Here is a 19193-nt window from a genome sequence, read left to right as displayed (position 1 = left end):
AACCATGTCTCATATCCTGTTGGGTTTGTGCAGGAGAAATGAAAAGCCGGCAATTGAATTACCGGCTGTTCACAGATATCGCGCTGAATGAAATCTAAATACAGAATATATATACAGGTCCTTCTCAAAAAATTAGCATATAGTGTTAAATTTCATTATTTACCATAATGTAATGATTACAATTAAACTTTCATATATTATAGATTCATTATCCACCAACTGAAATTTGTCAGGTCTTTTATTGTTTTAATACTGATGATTTTGGCCTACAACTCCTGATAACCCAAAAAACCTGTCTCAATAAATTAGCATATTTCAACCGTCCAATCAAATAAAAGTGTTTTTTAATAACAAACAAAAAAACCATCAAATAATAATGTTCAGTTATGCACTCAATACTTGGTCGGGAATCCTTTGGCAGAAATGACTGCTTCAATGCGGCGTGGCATGGAGGCAATCAGCCTGTGACACTGCTGAGATGTTATGGAGGCCCAGGATGCTTCAATAGCGGCCTTAAGCTCATCCAGAGTGTTGGGTCTTGCGTCTCTCAACTTTCTCTTCACAATATCCCACAGATTCTCTATGGGGTTCAGGTCAGGAGAGTTGGCAGGCCAATTGAGCACAGTAATACCATGGTCAGTAAACCATTTACCAGTGGTTTTGGCACTGTGAGCAGGTGCCAGGAAGCATGAAGTGCTCCAAAATCTCCTGATAGCTAGCTGCATTGACCCTGCCCTTGATGAAACACAGTGGACCAACACCAGCAGCTGACATGGCACCCCACACCATCACTGACTGGGTACTTGACACTGGACTTCAGGCATTTTGGCATTTCCTTCTCCCCAGTCTTCCTCCAGACTCTGGCACCTTGATTTCCGAATGACATGCAAAATTTGCTTTCATCAGAAAAAAGTACTTGGGACCACTTAGCAACAGTCCAGTGCTGCTTCTCTGTAGCCCAGGTCAGGCGCTTCTGCCGCTGTTTATGGTTCAAAAGTGGCTTTACCTGGGGAATGCGGCACCTGTAGCCCATTTCCTGCACACGCCTGTGTACGGTGGCTCTGGATGTTTCCACACCAGACTCAGTCCACTGCTTCCTCAGGTTCCCCAAGGTCTGGAATCGGTCCTTCTCCACAATCTTCCTCAGGGTCCGGTTACCTCTTCTCGTTGTACAGCGTTTTCTGCCACATTGTTTCCTTCCAACAGACTTACCATTGAGGTGCCTTGATACAGCACTCTGGGAACAGCCTATTTGTTGAGAAATTTCTTTCTGGGTCTTACCCTCTTGCTTGAGGGTGTCAATGATGGCCTTATTGACATCTGTCAGGTCGCTAGTCTTACCCATGATGGGGGTTTTGAGTAATGAACCAGGCAGGGAGTTTTTAAAAGCCTCAGGTATCTTTTGCATGTGTTTAGAGTTAATTAGTTGATTCAGAAGATTAGGGTAATAGGTCGTTTAGAGAACCTTTTCTTGATATGCTAATTTATTGAGACAGGTTTTTTGGGTTATCAGGAGTTGTAGGCCAAAATCATCAGTATTAAAACAATAAAAGACCTGACAAATTTCAGTTGGTGGATAATGAATCTATAGTATATGAAAGTTTAATTGTAATCATTACATTATGGTAAATAATGAAATTTAACACTATATGCTAATTTTTTGAGAAGGACCTGTATATGTGTCTCAATGACATACACATTATATATATATATATATATATATATATATATATATATACACTGTATATATGTTTTCCCTAACATTTGAGCACATAAATCCATTAGATGTCGGTTTTGCAAGCCTGCGCGAAAATCTCGCAGTACAGATGCCATACGGATTACATACGGAGGATGCCATGCGCAAAATACGCTGACACACCCTGACTACGGATCAATATTTTGGGAACATTTCTCCGTATTACGGCCGTAGTACGGACGTATAATACGTGGCGTATTGTCTTACGCCAAGTGTGACTCCAGCCTAAGAGGGAGAGGAAATTTTCGGTCTGGGGTTAAATATTTGGCCTTACAGGCAAGTGATTAACCTACAAAGGATGTACCTTGACATATTTCCCAGCAAAACCCGTTTTGGTTTCGTTTTAATGTGTTTTTTGTGGCACTGGGAAAAATGGCATGAATCTCGGAAAAAAATGATTAAGGCTGTGAACTAGGAGTCAGGAATTCTTCCAGGGGCGATCCCCATGATGTTCCTGTGTCTTTTGAGCAGTGTTTCCATCATTTTCAAATGTTTTTAGAAATTAAAAGGACCCCCGGGGGGGAAATCGCAGTAAAAATACTCGGGTCTCCCATAGACTTATATTGGGTTCGCTGTTCTGGCCGAGTACCCGAGTACTCCAATTTGCTCGACCCGAGCAACCGCGCATTTTAGTGCTCGCCCATCACTATTCAGAAATTAATATTTTGTGTAATAACCATAATTTTTAATCACAGCTTACATGCATCTTGGCATGCTTTCCACCAGTCTTTCACACTGCTTCTGGCGCAAAAATGTAAGCAGTTCTTCTTTGTTTGATGGCTTGTGACTATCCATCATCCTCTTGATTACATTCCAAGTTTTCCAATTGGGTTCAGGTCTGGAGAATGAGCTGCCCATGACAGGGTTTTGATGTGGTGGGTTCTTAATTTTGGCCAGAGCTGTATAGATTACCCCAATTGCCACTGCACACATGCAATCAGGAAGAGCTGAGTCTATGCTCAAGAATTAGCGCTTCTAAGGGTATGTCTCCACGGTACGGATGGGTGGCGGTAACGCCGCAGCGGCGAAGCCGCTCGGCGCTAAGCCCCGCCCCCTTAATGGGACGCGATCATGCCGGATGTGTTAACTCTTCACATCCGGGATGATCGCTCTCTCCCATAGGGCCCTGTGATATGCCTTGCGGGGACGCTGCGTCCCCGCAAGGTGTACGGGCATGCTGCGATCTGAAAAGACGCGCAGCATGTCCGTAGTCGCAGGGCCGCCGTGTGCGGGTTTCCACGCATAGTGGAGACAGGATTTCATCAAATCCCCTCCACTATGCAGGAACATCTGGACGCTGCTTGTTTGACGCTGCAGCGCTGCGCAGCGTCAAACAAGCAGCGTTTCCTGAACGTGGAAACATACCCTAAGGGAATGTGTCCACGTTCAGGATGCATCAGGATTTGGTCAGGATTTTCCATCAGTATCTGTAAGCCAAAACCAGGAGTGGAACAATTAGAGGAAAAGTATAATAGAAACATATGCACCACTTCTACATTTATCACCCACTCCTGGTTTTGGCTTACAAATACTGATGAAAAATCCTGACCAAATCCTGATGCAATCCTGAACGTGGACACATACCCTAAGGCCGGCGTCACACTGGCGAGTTTTACGGACATAAGAGCGCAGAAACTACGTCCGTAAAACTCGCATTACATACGGCACAATTATTCTCAATGGGGCTGCTCCTATTAGCCGTATATTACGGTTCAGTATTATACGGCTTTCTACGGCCGTACAAAATCGCAGCATGCTGCGTTTGTCAGCGTATTGCGCAAATAATACGCCAATGAAAGTCTATGGGGGCGAGAAAAATACGGATTCCACACGGACCTGCAGTGTGACTTGCGAGAAATACGCAGCGGTGTTAGTGAAAAGTCGGTAATTCAATTGCCGGCTTTTTCCTTCTCCTTCACAAACCCGACATGATATGAGACATGGTTTACATACAGTAAACCATCTCATATCCCCATTTTTTTTGCATATTCCACACTACTAATGTTAGTAGTGTGTGTATGCAAAATTTGGGCGCTGTAGCTGCTAAAATAAAGGGTTAAATGGCGGAAAAAATTGGCGTGGGCTCCCGCGCAATTTTCTCCGCCAGAGTGGTAAAGCCAGTGACTGAGGGCAGATATTAATAGCCAGGAGAGGGTCCATGGTTATTGCCCCCCCCGTGGCTAAAAACATCTGCCCCCAGCCACCCCAGAAAAGGCACATCTGGAAGATGCGCCTATTCTGGCACTTGGCCACTCTCTTCCCACTCCCTGTAGCGGTGGGATATGGGGTAATGAAGGGTTAATGCCACCTTGCTATTGTAAGGTGACATTAAGCCAGATTAATAATGGAGAGGCGTCAATTATGTCACCTATCCATTATTAATCCAATTGTAGGAAAGGGTTAAAAAACACACACACACATGATTAAAAAGGATTTTAATGAAATAAACACAGCGGTTGTTGTAATAATTTATTGTTCTCGCAATCCATTTGCAGACCCTCGCTTGGAAAAATAATAAACGCACAAGATACATACCTTCTGGTGAACCGTCTCGTCCCACGAGGTAATCCATCTGAAGGGGTTAACTAATATTACAGGCAGGAGCCCTGCAAATGCAGCGGTGTGCTCCGTGCCTGTAATTCCCCGGCGAATGAATGAAATGTAGGTCATTGACCTACATTTTCTTCAGTCGCGGTGATGCGCCCCCTGGTGGATGTCCTCATATGACCTGGAGCGTGGGAAAAAGTTCCCAGGCTGCAGTTCATGAGAACATCCAGCAGGGGCGCATCACCGCGACTCAATGTAAGTACAGATCCTGCTTTCCTTTCAGCACCCGGGGATTACAGGCACGAGCGAGTGGTTTATCGCAGCTCTACCTGTAATATTAGTTAACCCCTTCAGATGGATTACTTCGTGGGACGTGATCTGACATCAGAAGGTATGTATATTGTGCGTTAATTATTTTGCCAAGTGAGGGCCTGCAAATGGATTGCGAGAACAATAAATTATTACAACCGCTGTGTTTATTTCATTAAAATCCTTTTTAATCATGTGTGTGTGTGTTTTAACCCTTTCCTACAATTGGATTAATAATGGATAGGTGACATAATTGACCCCTCTCCATTATTAATCTGGCTTAATGTCACCTTCCAATAGCAAGGTGGCATTAACCCTTCATTACCCCATATCCCACCGCTACAGGGAGTGGGAAGACAGTGGCCAAGTGCCAGAATAGGCGCATCTTCCAGATGTGCCTTTTCTGGGGTGGCTGGGGGCAGATGTTTTTAGCCAGGGGGGGCCAATAACCATGGACCCTCTCTAGGCTATTAATATCTGCCCTCAGTCACTGGCTTTACCATTCTGGCGGAGAAAATTGCGCGGGAGCCCACGCCAATTTTTTCCGCGATTTAACCCTTTATTTTAGCAGCTACAGCGCTGAAATTTTGCACATACACACTACTAACATTAGTAGTGTGGAATATGCAAAAAAAAAGGGGATATGAGATGGTTTACTGTATGTAAACCATGTCTCATATCCTGTCGGGTTTGTGAAGGAGAAATGAAAAGCCGGCAATTGAATTACCGGCTGTTCACAGATATCGCGCTGAATTAAATATAAATACAGAATATATATATATATATATATGTGTCTCAATGACATATATATATATATATATATATATATACATACATACTGTATATATGTTTTAATGAACATTTGAGCACATAAATCCATTAGATGTCGGTTTTGCAAGCCTGCGCGAAAATCTCGCAGTACGGATGCCATACGGATTACATACGGAGGATGCCATGCACAAAATACGCTGACACACCCTGACTACGGATCACTATTTTGGGAACATTTCACCGTATTTCGGCCGTACTACGGCCGTAAAATACGGACCGTATTGTCTTACGCCGAGTGTGACGCCGGCCTAATAGATGCTCCATTTCTCGTGCAGCTGAGGGCTAGTCTTATTAGTGTTGGTAGGGGCCAATATCCATGGACCTTCACAGCTTTTTAATATTAGCCCTTAGCTGTCTGTTTTGCCTTAGCTGGTTATTAAAAATGGAGGGGGCCCCAATTAATTTTTTGGGTGAGTCAACCCATTTTTTAATAACCAGCTAAGAAAAAGCAGACAGCTGTTCACTGATTAATAGGCTGAAAAGATAAATGTTTATTGGGCCCTTCCCAGCATAATGAGACCAGCTCACAGCCAATGTGGTCTCGAACTTTCGTGCTGTAAAATGGGGGTAGTAAGCGGTAAAGGTGAAAAATAGAACAAAAAGGGGGAAAGCAGGAGAATAGCCCTGAAAACAAATGTGGATAGTAAGATCACTTAAAATAACAGAGAATAAAAAGTAATAATAATAATCTTGAAAAAAGAGGCATAGGTCCAAATGTAGGAGGAGGTGTAGTAGGTGGATGAGCTTGAGGCGAATGTGGAAGAGGCAGGGGATGAGGTATCCAACAGTTTTTTGGAGGGTTTATTATTATTTTTTTTTTTTTTAGGGACAGCATTTAAAAGAACATAGTATAAAATAAAATAAATAAGAACAATGTAGATACAGTAGTCGGATGTCCTAGTGGAGGAGGAGGTGGTGGAGGTGGACTAGCAGTAGGTGGACATTGCAGTGTAGGTGGAAGAGGCAGGCCTGATGGTATCCAACATTATTTTTGTGGATTTTATTTCTCTTCCTTTTTGGTAAGGCCCCAAAATAAAACAAATGGCAAATAAAATATAACAATGTCTGGGTGCAGATGGTACATTTGTCTGGTTTGCCAAAGGCAAAGACAAGTCCTGTGGACTTCACTCCTGGTTTCTTTTAATGAATGTGAGAGTGCCCACGTTGGCTTTGGACAGGTGGATGCGCCTATGTGTGATATCCCCTGCTGTGATAAACACATGTTCCAACATTACACTTGCCACGGGGCATGCCGACACTTCCAAGTCAAAAAGTACAAGCCTAGGCCATGTGTCCAGTTTGTAAACCAAGAAGTTAAATGGGCAGACCCATCACTTAGTACATGCAGACATTGACATGTACTCTTCCACCATGTTGTTATAACGCTGGCACCTGGTTGTATAGACCGTATCAGATGGTGGTGCTGGATGCTGTGGCATGCTGATTAATTTTTTTCACATTTTAGCCATGCTAACCCTCCCTTCTGAGGTGGTGCCACAGCTGCATTGGCGACTTCCTCCTCCTCTGCCTTGTGTTTCTTCTGTCAGGTGGGAATGCCGTCAGTAGTGCCTCTAATAGCATGTGCTTGTATTCACACATTTTGTCATCCCGCTCCAGTGACGGAACAAATAATGGTACTTTGTCTTTGCAGCAGGGATCCAGCAGGGTGGCCACCCAGTAATCAGTAGGGAAGATTTGGGCAACTCTGGGGTCGTTGCGCAGGTACAGCAGACTGTATTGGCTCATTCCACCCTCTCTCTGTTGGGAGTCCCTCAAGGCTCTGTCCTGGGGCCCCTACTTTTTTCCATCTATACCCTTGGCCTAGGACAACTCAAAGTCCCATGGCTTCCAGTATCACCTGTATGCTGATGACACTCAGATCTACCTCTCTCGCCCAGATGTCACCTCTCTGCTCTCCAGAATCCCGCAGTGTCTAGCAGCCATATCCTCCTTCACCTCTCGCTTCCTAAAACTCAATGTAGACAATACCGAACTCATCATCTTTCCTCCATCTCGCGTATCCCCCCTACCTGATCTATCTATTATGGTAAGCGGCATCACGCACTCTCCCACACCTGAAATACGCTGCCTCGCGGTAACTCTCGACTCTGCCCTGTCCATCAAACCGCACGTCCAAACTCTTGCCACCTCCAACTCAAACATATTGCCATAATCCGTCCCTTCCTCTGCCCTCAATCTACTAAAATATGCCCTCATCATCTCTCGCCTCGACTACTGCAACATCCTCCTCTGTGGCCTCCCCGCTAACTCTCTTGTACCACTCCAGTCTGTCCTCAACTGTGCTGCCCAGCTAATCCACCTCTCTCCTCCTGTTTCACCCCTCCGCAAATCCCTCCACTGGCTCCCAATTCCACAACGAATCCAGTTCAAACTACTAACACTGATCTACAAAGCCTTCCACAATCTGTCCCCTCCCTATATCTCTGAACTAATCTCCCAATATCTTCCCTCACGTAATCTCCGATCCTCCCAAGACCACCTACTCTCCACCACACTTATTCATTCCTCACACAACCGCCTCCAAGATTTCTCCCCAATATCCCTCATCCTCTCGAATTCCACGCCTCAACACATCCGATTATCCACCACCCTTGGATCCTTCAGACGGAACCTGAAAACCCATCTCTTCAGGAAAGCCTACAGCCTGCAATAACCATTCTGCCGTCTCACCACCACCAGAGCTACTGCACCCCCGACCTTTTGTCTCTTCCCCATTATCCCATAGAATGTAAATCCGCAAGGAAATGAAATTTCAACTCATAGCTGTCAAACAAGTTTATTACAAGACGAATAGTTAGAAATAAAAAAGAGAAATTATACAAGTATGCATACATACAAATCAATAATAAAGAGTTTTAGAAATCAAAACAATGAATTAAACATTAAAGACAGATTAATGACAAAAACGAAACACATTTTGTACCAAAGTCCCCTGTGCTTTAGCTGCAAAAATTGTATTGTGGTGCTTAAAGGCAACCTGTCACCCCCAAAATCGAGGGCGAGCTAAGCCCACCGGCATCAGGGGCTTATCTACAGCATTCTGTAATGCAGTAGATAAGCCCCCGATGCATCCTAAAAAATGAGAAAAAGAGGTTATATTATACTCACCCAGGGACAGTCCCGGTCCTGTCCGATGGGCATCACGGTCCGGAGCCTCCTATCTTCATCAGATGACGTCCTATTCGTGTCTTCACGCTGCGGCTCCAGCACAAAGTACTGCAGTGTGCAGGCCCCAGGCCTCTCTGACCTTTCCCGGCGCCTGCGCACCGCAGCGTGAAGACAAGAAGAGGAAGTCATCCTAGCAAGATGGGGGGCCCAGGAGCGGACCGCGACTTGGATCGGACCGCCCGCGTGAGTATAATATAACCTCTTTTTCTCATCTTTTAGGATACATTGGAGGCTTAACTACAGCATTACAGAATGCTGTAGATAAGCCCCTGACGCCGAGAGACAGAGGGAGAGCGGATCGAGAGACAGAGGGAGAGCGGATCGAGAGACAGAGGGAGAGCGGATCGAGAGACAGAGGGAGAGCGGATCGAGAGACAGAGGGAGAGCGGATCGAGAGACAGAGGGAGAGCGGATCGAGAGACAGAGGGAGAGCGGATCGAGAGACAGAGGGAGAGCGGATCGAGAGACAGAGGGAGAGCGGATCGAGAGACAGAGGGAGAGCGGATCGAGAGACAGAGGGAGAGCGGATCGAGAGACAGAGGGAGAGCGGATCGAGAGACAGAGGGAGAGCGGATCGAGAGACAGAGGGAGAGCGGATCGAGAGACAGAGGGAGAGCGGATCGAGAGACAGAGGGAGAGCGGATCGAGAGACAGAGGGAGAGCGGATCGAGAGACAGGAATTTTTTTTTATTTTTTTTTTTTATTTTTTTTTTTTATTATACTCATCTATCTGACATTACCCACAGTGTCGTCCCTTTGGGTCCTCACATGGATTGTGGGGGCACCGCCATTCCACTTGGTGAAAAGAAGTCCAGTGATGAAATGACATCTGCAGGGAGGTCACTGCTCTGGGGGGCACAGGATGGGGAAAAGTCACAATACCTAGAATAAAACAGAAAAAAAATCATGCAGAAAACTGGATACAAGTAGTGGCTGACACCAGTGGCCACCGGGCTAATACTGACCAGCACAGCGTGCGAGGGGAGGATAAAGCCAGGGATCTGGAGACATTGTTGTAAAGCTGTTTTGCTCCCAGAGGTCATAGGTCAGTCATCAACCTGACAGCATGTGTCCCCAATAATATTAATGAGAACACGTTTTATGTAAAAAAAAAAAAAACACGACCGACTCCTCACCATCAGGCAGAGATTCTCATGCCAAGTAATATCAATCCCTCAGATCTCCATCATCATTCATCCCCTCCCCTGTTCGCCCCCACACACGTAGCACTATACTTCCCTGCACCCCCCACCGCAAGTGACATCACACACACTGACCTGCACAGCACTTGACATCAGCCCCCCCCCCCCCCCCCAACACCACACAGACCCATGCGAGTAACATCAGCCCCATTCTGCAGGTAGACCCCCCTGCACGCAGATCCCCCACGCAGGCAACATGACCCCCTTCCCAACAGAGACTCCAGCACCGCTAGCAAGGAACATGACCCCCTTCCCACTGAGAGCCCCAGCATGCAGTCACCCTTCCCCAGGCAGGCCCCTCCAGCACGCAGTCCCATGCAAACAACATCTTCCCCTTCTCCCCAGGCAGATCCCCCCCAGCATGCACATGCAGCCCCATGCAAGCAACATCACCCCATTCTCCCCAGGCAGCCCCATGCAAGCAACATCACCCCATTCTCCCCAGGCAGCCCCATGCAAGCAACATCACCCCATTCTCCCCAGGCAGCCCCATGCAAGCAACATCACCCCATTCTCCCCAGGCAGCCCCATGCAAGCAACATCACCCCATTCTCCCCAGGCAGCCCCATGCAAGCAACATCACCCCATTCTCCCCAGGCAGCCCCATGCAAGCGACATCACCCCATTCTCCCCAGGCAGCCCCATGCAAGCGACATCACCCCATTCTCCCCAGGCAGCCCCATGCAAGCAACATCACCCCATTCTCCCCAGGCAGCCCCATGCAAGCAACATCACCCCATTCTCCCCAGGCAGACCCCCCCATCCAGCATGCACATGCAGCCCCATGCAAGCATCACCCCATTCTCCCCAGGCAGACCCATGCAAGCAACATCACCCCATTCTCCCCAGGCAGACCCCACCACCAGCATGCACATGCAGCCCCATGCAAGCAACATCACCCCATTCTCCCCAGGTAGACCCCCGTTCAGCATGCACATGCGGCCCCATGCAAGCGACATCACCCCATTCTCCCCAGGCAGACTCCCACTTACCTTATTGTGACTTTGGAAAATGACCCCAAAATACCCCAAATCTTGCACAAAATCCAGCCATGACATCCACAGCCTCCTCCTGTCTGCCCTGCTCTATGGAGGACGAGGCAAATCCTGCACAAAACACTCCAAAACCAAATCCTGCACAAAACCCCGCCATGACATCCACAGCTTTTTCGTGTCTGCTCTGGGTTGTGGCTAAATCCAAGTCGGCTAAAGGACCTGGTCCCTCTGCCGACTGGGAAATAGCCCACTCTCTGTGAGAAAGCTAAATCCAAGTCGGCTAAAGGACCAGGTCCTTCTGTGCACTGGGATTTAGCTTTCTCACACAGAGTGGGCTATTTCCCAGTCGGCAGAGGGACCAGGTCCTTTAGCCGACTTGGATTTAGCCTGCTCTATATGAGAATGCTAAATCCCAGCAGATAGAAGGACCCTTATTGTATATAGATAGATATGAATCCTGTCATGTGATTTTTTGCAGTAATATTGAGCCGCAGACTAGATATGACATCTGATTACACATTTATTTATATGTGACAATTATACACACAAATTTTCCCCGTAATCCCAGTGTGTACAATATTCTGCGCCAATCTCATCCGCGTCCCGTTTTATTTACTGGTGATCATTTTTGTAGATCACACAACCACAGATTTTTTCCATGCATGCACCTAGGAGTGTTTTAACCCTCGGGCAATTTTCCGTTTTTTTTTTTTTTTTATTTCCTTCCCATAACTTATTTTTCCATCCACATCGCCATTGGGATTTTTTTGTTATTTTGGCGGGACGTTCTTATTGATACCATTTTGGCGCGGATACCATGTTTTGATCACCTCTTATTTCATTTTATTGCAATGTTGCTGCGACCAAAAAAAACGTAATTATGGCGTTTTTTTTCTCGTTATGCCATTTGCTGATCAGATTATTTTACATTTTGATTGGTCAGACCTTTCTGATCACGTCAATTCCAAATTTATTTATTTTTTTAAATGGAGCAAAAGCGATATTTTTTTTTCTGATATTTTTATGATATATGATGTAAGGCTACGTTCACATTTGCGGTCCGCGCTGCAGCGTCGGGTGCCGCATGCGTCATGCGCCCCTATATTTAACATGGGGGCGCATGGACATGCGTTGTGCTGCGTTTTGCGCCGCATGGCCGCAAGCGTTGGATGCAAGAAACGCTTCAAGTTGCATTTTTTTGGCGTCCAACTTTCGGCCAAAAAGGACACATGCGACACAAAACGCAGCGTTTTAGCGTGCGTTTTGCCGCGTTTTTGTTTGCATTGTGCGCTGCGGCGCACAACGCAAATGTGAACGTAGCCTAACTGCATCATGTGTTGTGAAGGGGTCAATGCTATAATTATTGGCCAAATGGACCAGGTCCTTCTGCCGACTTGGAAATAGCCCACTCTCTGTGAGAAAGCTAAATCCCAGTCGGCTAAAGGCCCAGGTCCTTCTGTGCACTGGGATTTAGCTTTCTCACACAGAGTCGGCTATTTCCCAGTCGGCAGAGGGACCTGGTCCTTTAGCCGACTTGGATTTAGCCTGCTCTATATAAGAATGCTAGATCCCAGTAGATAGAAGGACCCTTATTGTATATAGATATATATGAATCTTGTCTTGTGATTTTTTGCAGTAATATTGAGCTGCAGCCTGGATATGACATCTGATTACACTTTTATTTATATGTGACAATTATACGCAAGAATTTTCCCCTTAATCCCAGTGTGTACAATATTCTGCACCAATCTCATCCGCGTCCCGTTTTATTTACTGGTGATCATTTTTGTAGATCACACAACCACAGATTTTTTCCATGCATGCACCTAGGAGTGTTTTAACCCTCGGGCGATTTTCCGTTTTTTTTTCTTCCCATAACTTATTTATTTTTCCATCCACATCGCCGTTGTGAATTTTTTTTATTTTGGCGGGACGTTCTTATTGATACCATTTTGGCACGGATACCATGTTTTGATCACCTCTTATTTCATTTTATTACAATGTTGTGGTGACCAAAAAAAAGTAATTATGGCATTTCTAGTTTTTTTCTCGTTATGCCGTTTGCTGATCAGATTATTTTACATTTTGATTGGTCAGACCTTTCTGATCACGTCAATTCCAAATTTATTTTTTTTTAAATGGAGCAAACGCGATATTTCTTTTTCTGATATTTTTATGATATATGATGTAACTGCATCATGCGTTGTGAAGGGGTTAATACTATAATTATTGGCCAAATGGACCAGGTCCTTCGGCCGACTTGGATTTAGCCTGCTCTCTGTGAGAAAGCTAAATCCAAGTGGGATAAAGGACCAGGTCCCTCTGAGTGTTTTAATACTAGACCTAGCAGGCTGAAGGACCAGGTCCTTCTGCCAACTTGGATTTAGCCTGCTCTCTGTGAGAAAGCTAAATCCCAGTCGGCTAAAGGACCAGGTCCCTTGGAGTGTTTAAATACTAGACCTAGCAGGATAAAGGACCAGGTCCTTCTGCCAACTTGGATTTAGCCTGCTCACTGTGAGAAAGCTAAATCCCAGTGGGATAAAGGACCAGGTCCCTTGGAGTGGTTTAATACCAGACTTAGTAAGCTAAAACACCAGGTCCTTCTGCCCACTTAGCTTTAGCTTGCTGTATATAACAAAGTCTAGTGGGCAACGCAGTCCAACAGAGATTCATCAATGTGATGCACTGTAATGATTCCACTAGTTCACTGTCGGACTTACATACTGTAGTGCTGATGTGTCACGCAGGGGGCAGTCCGGCAATCCAACCTACTACAATGTTTCCGCCAGGTTATGCGTATTGCCGGTCACTGTGCTCCTTGAGTTCACCTCAAGTGACAATTGACAGCTCAGAGGGTGCTGTGATAACCACAAACTGTCATCTCCAGTGACCTCAGAGGTGGCGGCTTCCATGCCGCCCTTAGTGTGTGTACACCGGATATGGGGAGGGGTCACGTTTTATGATGTCACTGTGGCTTCTGTATGTATTGGAGCAGGGGATCGTCTTGGGACCTTGATGATGATAAATGGGTGAAAGAGGGTGTCTGTTTTTATATTTTAATTACCGTACATGTTTTTAATGTGTTTCTTTATTTTTACTTACAGTGTTAGTAAACGGGGTGTTTCATAGACACCTCTCTATTACTAACCCTGGGCTTGATGTCAGCTGTGATTTTTGACAAATCACAGTTGTAATTATACTTACAGCCCTGGCAAAAATTAAGAGACCACTGCAAAATGTCCAGTTTGTCTGATTTTTCTCTTTCTAGGTATATTTTTGAGTAAAATGTAAATTGTTCTTTTATTCTATAAACGTCTGACATGTCTCAGAATTTTCAAGAAATAAATTTAGTATTTTTTTCTAACAAAGAAAAATGGTCAAAATTTAAAAAAAACAGTGCTTTCAGACCTCAAATAATGCAAAGAAAACAAGTTCATAATCATTTAGAAACAACAGTACTAATGTTTTACCTCAGGAAGAGTTCAGAAATAGTGATGAGTGAACGTGCTTGCCACTACTCGTTACTCGCCCGAGTATCGGGGTACTCGGCGAGCAGCGAGCATTTCCGGTACTATTCGGCGGTAACTGCAGTCTCCACCCAGAAGTTTTAGCGGACTTTAGAGACCCAATCATGGTGCAGAGATTGTCTGCCAGGCCATGAAACGCGGCAGCCATCTTTGTTGTGTCGTGCAGTGATTGGCTGGGCCGTACAGCATCATCCCAAGTATAAGAGACCTGGTGCCGCCCTGCTCGCCGCATTCTGTTCCTGTTTCAGCGAGAATAGGGAGAGCTGCTGCCGAGATAGGGTCAGAATCGTGGTTTTAGAGTGTAGGTCTGCAACTCTTACATCCACAACTCCTCAGAAACCAAAAGTCCTTTTTAGGGCTAATTTGTGGGTCCCGATATTGCAGCACTAGGTAGGCAGGGCATAGCATATCCACATCAGTGCAAGGCCTGCAGGCACTGTATGTGCGTCCATTGCTCCCACTGCATCCCTCCCAAAGCTCCATAACTGCCTGCAGCTGCAGCTTATTTACTGTCTATATATTTATTTTTCCTTCATTTTTTTCAAAAATCCCCCCCCCCAAAAAAAAAAAAAATACAGTCTGTTCTGTCATACTGAGGCCTGTGTGGGTGTTTTAAATTCACTGAAAAAGGCCTCATATATCTGCGTGCTCCATGTTTGGTCATTGGAGGCCGGTGTACTTATTTTTTGACTGTGTGATAGTCAAATTCTATACAGCACTATTTCGTATCAAAAAAATTCAAAGGCTACAGATTTGCCAGTGTGGTGTTTCCGTTACAGCCGTCATATATCTCTGTGCTCCAAGTTTGGGCATTGGAGGCTGGTGTACTTATTTTTTGGCTGTGTGATACTCAAATTCAATACAGCACTATTTTGCATAAATTAACTTAAAAAAAACATGAATACAGTCTGTTAGGTCAGGCTGAGGCCTGCCTGGTGTTTGGGTTTGAAAAATCATAGATTTGCAGGCATACTGATCACATATTATTTCGCTACTAATAAAGACATTTGTGTTGAGCATTTGAAATAGTGCAGTAGTCCATTTAAAATGGTTAAGGCAAGAGGCAAAGGACGGGGAAGTGGACGTGATGGTGCATCCATAGGATGAGGCCGTGGGCAAGGTGAAAGTGGGCAACAACAAAGACCCACATCTTCTCGCTCGACATTCCTGTCCCAGTTTCTAGGGTACCGCAGCACACAACTATTGAAGCCAGAGCAGTGTGTAACGGTTGTTGGTTGGATAGCGGATAATGCTTCCAGTCACTTAGCCATCACCACCACCACCTTGTCTTTCACACGGTCAAGTCTGAGTAGCCGTGAGTGAGGCCAGGATATTACTCACCCTGATCCTCCTTCCTCCCACCATGCCGAGTACCCTGAGACAACTGATCCCACACTTGGACACTCTGAAGAGCTGTTCAGTTTTCCATTTCAAGATTCAGAAATCTCTGCAGGTCAACTTGAAGTGGGGAAAGATGAGATCGCATGTAGAGCTGCCCAAAGCTTTGACCAGCCCCAGTCACACGAAGGCAATGGTGGGAAAGTGTCACAAGAGGTGGACCATGATGAGACCTAATTTCTAGAAAGTCAGGAGGAGGAGCAAGGTGCACATGTGGAAGACGAGGTGGTGGATGTCATAGTAAATGACCCAAGCTGGCAGGAGGACATGCGTAGCGAGGACAGCAGCACAAATGGGGAAGGAGGCATATCCCCCAACAGGCAGGAAGAAGCATTGTGGTGGCCACAGACAGAAGGCGTGCATCCGTTCCCTGTAACACCAACATGAGTGAAGTTGCCATTCCACCTGTGAGATCTTCCCGAGTCTGGCTATTTTTTAAAGACTCTGCCGATAACCCTAAACAGGCCATTTGCAGCACCTGCCATGCCTGCTTCAGCAGGGGTAGCAAAACAACCAGCCTGACCACCAGCATGATCAGGCACATGCAAGCAAAGCACCTGACTTTGTGGGCCGAACCCCAGGCTCGAGGACCACTGCATGCTGGTCACACCACTGCTTCTTCCACTGTTTTGCATAGAAGCCAATCCCTAGTACACCGTGCATGTGAAGATGCCTCTAGCCCTGCACCTCTTGTGGCCCACAGTCAAGCAGCACCATCAGCAAGCCCGTCCACGTCCTTGACCCAGCACAGCATTCAGTTGTCTATAACCCAGTCTTTGGAACACAAGCAGAAATACCCAGCCAACACCCCACAGGCCACAGTCCTCAATTCCATTATTTCTCTTCTGCTTGTGCTAGAAATGCTGCCTTTTAGGCTTGTTGAGACGGAAGCATTCCGCAACCTGATGGGGCGGTCATCCCAAGGTACTCGGTCCCCAGTCGCCACTATTTCTCTCGGTGTGCCGTACCGGCATTACACCAGCATGTGTCCCACAACATTACCCGTGCCCTCAACAATGCTGTTACCGGGAAAGTCCACCTAACCACGGACACGTGGACAAGTGCTTGTGGGCAGGGACGGTACATCTCAATGACGGCACACTGGGTTAACATAGTGGAAGCCGGGACCCAGTTGGACCTTGAGATGGAACACATCCTCCCCACGCTGAGGATTGCTGGCCCTATGTCAATCAGGGTTGCCCCCACAGTCTACAGCTCCTGCACCTCCTCCTCCTATTCATCCTCCATCTCTGAAATCAACACATCAGTCAGAAGCTGGAAGCACTGCAGCACTGCCTCAGCCAAGCGGCAACAGGCTGTGCTGAAGATAATCTGCATAGGTGACAAACCGCACAATGCAGAAGAGTTGTGGACAGCGCTGAAAGAGCAGTCAGATGTTTGGATGACACCGCTGAACCTACAGCCAGGCATGGTCATGTGTGACAATGGCCGAAACCTGGTGGCGGCTCTGAGGCAAGGTGAGCTCACACACGTACCTTGCTTGGCCCATGTGCTTAATCTCTTGGTTCAACGTTTTCTGAAAAGCTACCTGGAGCTGCCGGATCTGCTAGTGAAAGTACGCTGTCTGTCTGACCATTTTAGAAAGTCAGCTACAGCTTCAGCCGCCCTTGCCGTGCTTCAGCAGCGTTTTCAGATTCCAGCTCACTGACTATTGTGTGATGTCCCCCATCCCCACGCGCTGGAACTCTACGCTGCATATCTTGGAAAGGAGCAGAAGAGGGCCGTTGTTGACTACCAACATTAACAAGGCCGTCGAATTTCAGGTCAGACTCCACACATAAGACCTCAGGAGTGGACATGGATGTCAGACATATATAACATCCTCCAAAACTTTGAGGACTGCACTAAGATGGTGAGTGGCGATGATGCCATAATTAGCATCACTATCCCGCTTCTCAACATTCTGAAAAACTCTCTGCTCACAATCAAAGAGGATGCATTGCAGGCGGAGCACGAGGACATGGAGCAAGGAAACATACAGGGGGATTACACTCAGCCCAGCCTCATGTCTTCTCAACGTGGATTGGTAGGCAATCAGGAGGAGGAGGAAGAACAGGAGCTACTTTCATGTGCTATAGATGGTACTACAAACACATCTGTATTAGCTTCTGTTCAGTGGGGATGACCTGAGGACAGGGAGGAGGAGGAGGACAGCATCGTCAGTCGTCCTGTTGATGAGGACACGGAAGTCTTGCCTGTTAGCAGTCTGGCAGGCATGGCTGACTTTAAGTTGCACTGCATTTCACGTGACCCTCGGATTATCAAAATTTTGGGTGACACTCATTACTGGTTGGTGACACTTCTAGACCCACGCTACAAGGAGAACTTTCAATCTCTTCTGCCTGAGGCAGAGAGGTGTACTAAAATTTTGCAGTACCACAGGGCCCTTGTAGCGGAATTACTTAGAAAATTCCCATGTGAGAACGCTGGCAGCAGACTTCAAGAGTTTGTTGTACAACCAAGGACTCCAAGCAAGAGAGAGACAGAAGTACAATCCAGCTCAGGCAGGGGAACAATGGCCAAGTTCTGGGACAGTTTTCTCAGACACTCCCATCGTGGCGGCACAGAGGCAAGGGGTGCTGTCACAAGAAGTGCAATGTTTGGGAAGATGGTGAGGGAGTACCTTGCAGATCGTGCAAACATCCTCCGGGATTCCTATGTGCCTTTGAATTATTGGGTATCCAAGCTGGACACGTGACATGAACTGGCTGTCTACACCTTGGAGGTCCTGGCCTGCCCTGCTGCTAGCGTTCTGTCAGAGAGGGTTTTTAGTGCCGCTGGTGGAATTATAACAGAAAAGCGCATCCGCCTGTCAACTTAAAATGCTGACAGGCTGACTCTTATAAAAATGAACAAGGCCTGGATTGGGAAAGACTTCTGTACACCACCAAGTGAAAACAGCAAAACATAACCTCAAATACATTCTCTCTTTTGGGGAGGCGTATTCTTATGCACCTCTTCACAACCCAACATGGGTATACGCTTACAGATTTGGTCTGTTTGTTCTTATCCTCCTCCTTATCCTAATCCTCCTCCTCCAGAACCAATATATCACCAGCGTGAACGTGGTCTGTACGGTGCATTTTGGCCAAGGATGCTCTGATGGCACTCTTTTATTTTTTTTAAAAAAGGACAACACATTGGGGAACTGGGCATGACATTACATTGGGCTGACTTCTTAACTTGCTCTCCTGCAATCTAAAATGTTCCTGCCACTAGATCACCAGGGTAAACATGCTCAGTACTGTTATAGGCCGTTAATATTTGGGCTAGGGGCATGCGATGGCACTAGTGTACTTTTAAAAAAGGTACTGTCGGGGTCGTCACGACAATAACCCTCATTCACCAGTCATCCCAAATTAAAGTATGAGCAGAGCATTTGGTACCGGGTAAGAATGAGTCAGACAAATAGCTGGTT

Source organism: Ranitomeya variabilis, chromosome 4 (genome assembly GCF_051348905.1).
Source record: "Ranitomeya variabilis isolate aRanVar5 chromosome 4, aRanVar5.hap1, whole genome shotgun sequence".
Taxonomy (NCBI): domain Eukaryota; kingdom Metazoa; phylum Chordata; class Amphibia; order Anura; family Dendrobatidae; genus Ranitomeya; species Ranitomeya variabilis.
The sequence above is the reverse complement of the archived record's forward strand: the minus strand, read 5'-3'. Positions refer to the sequence as shown.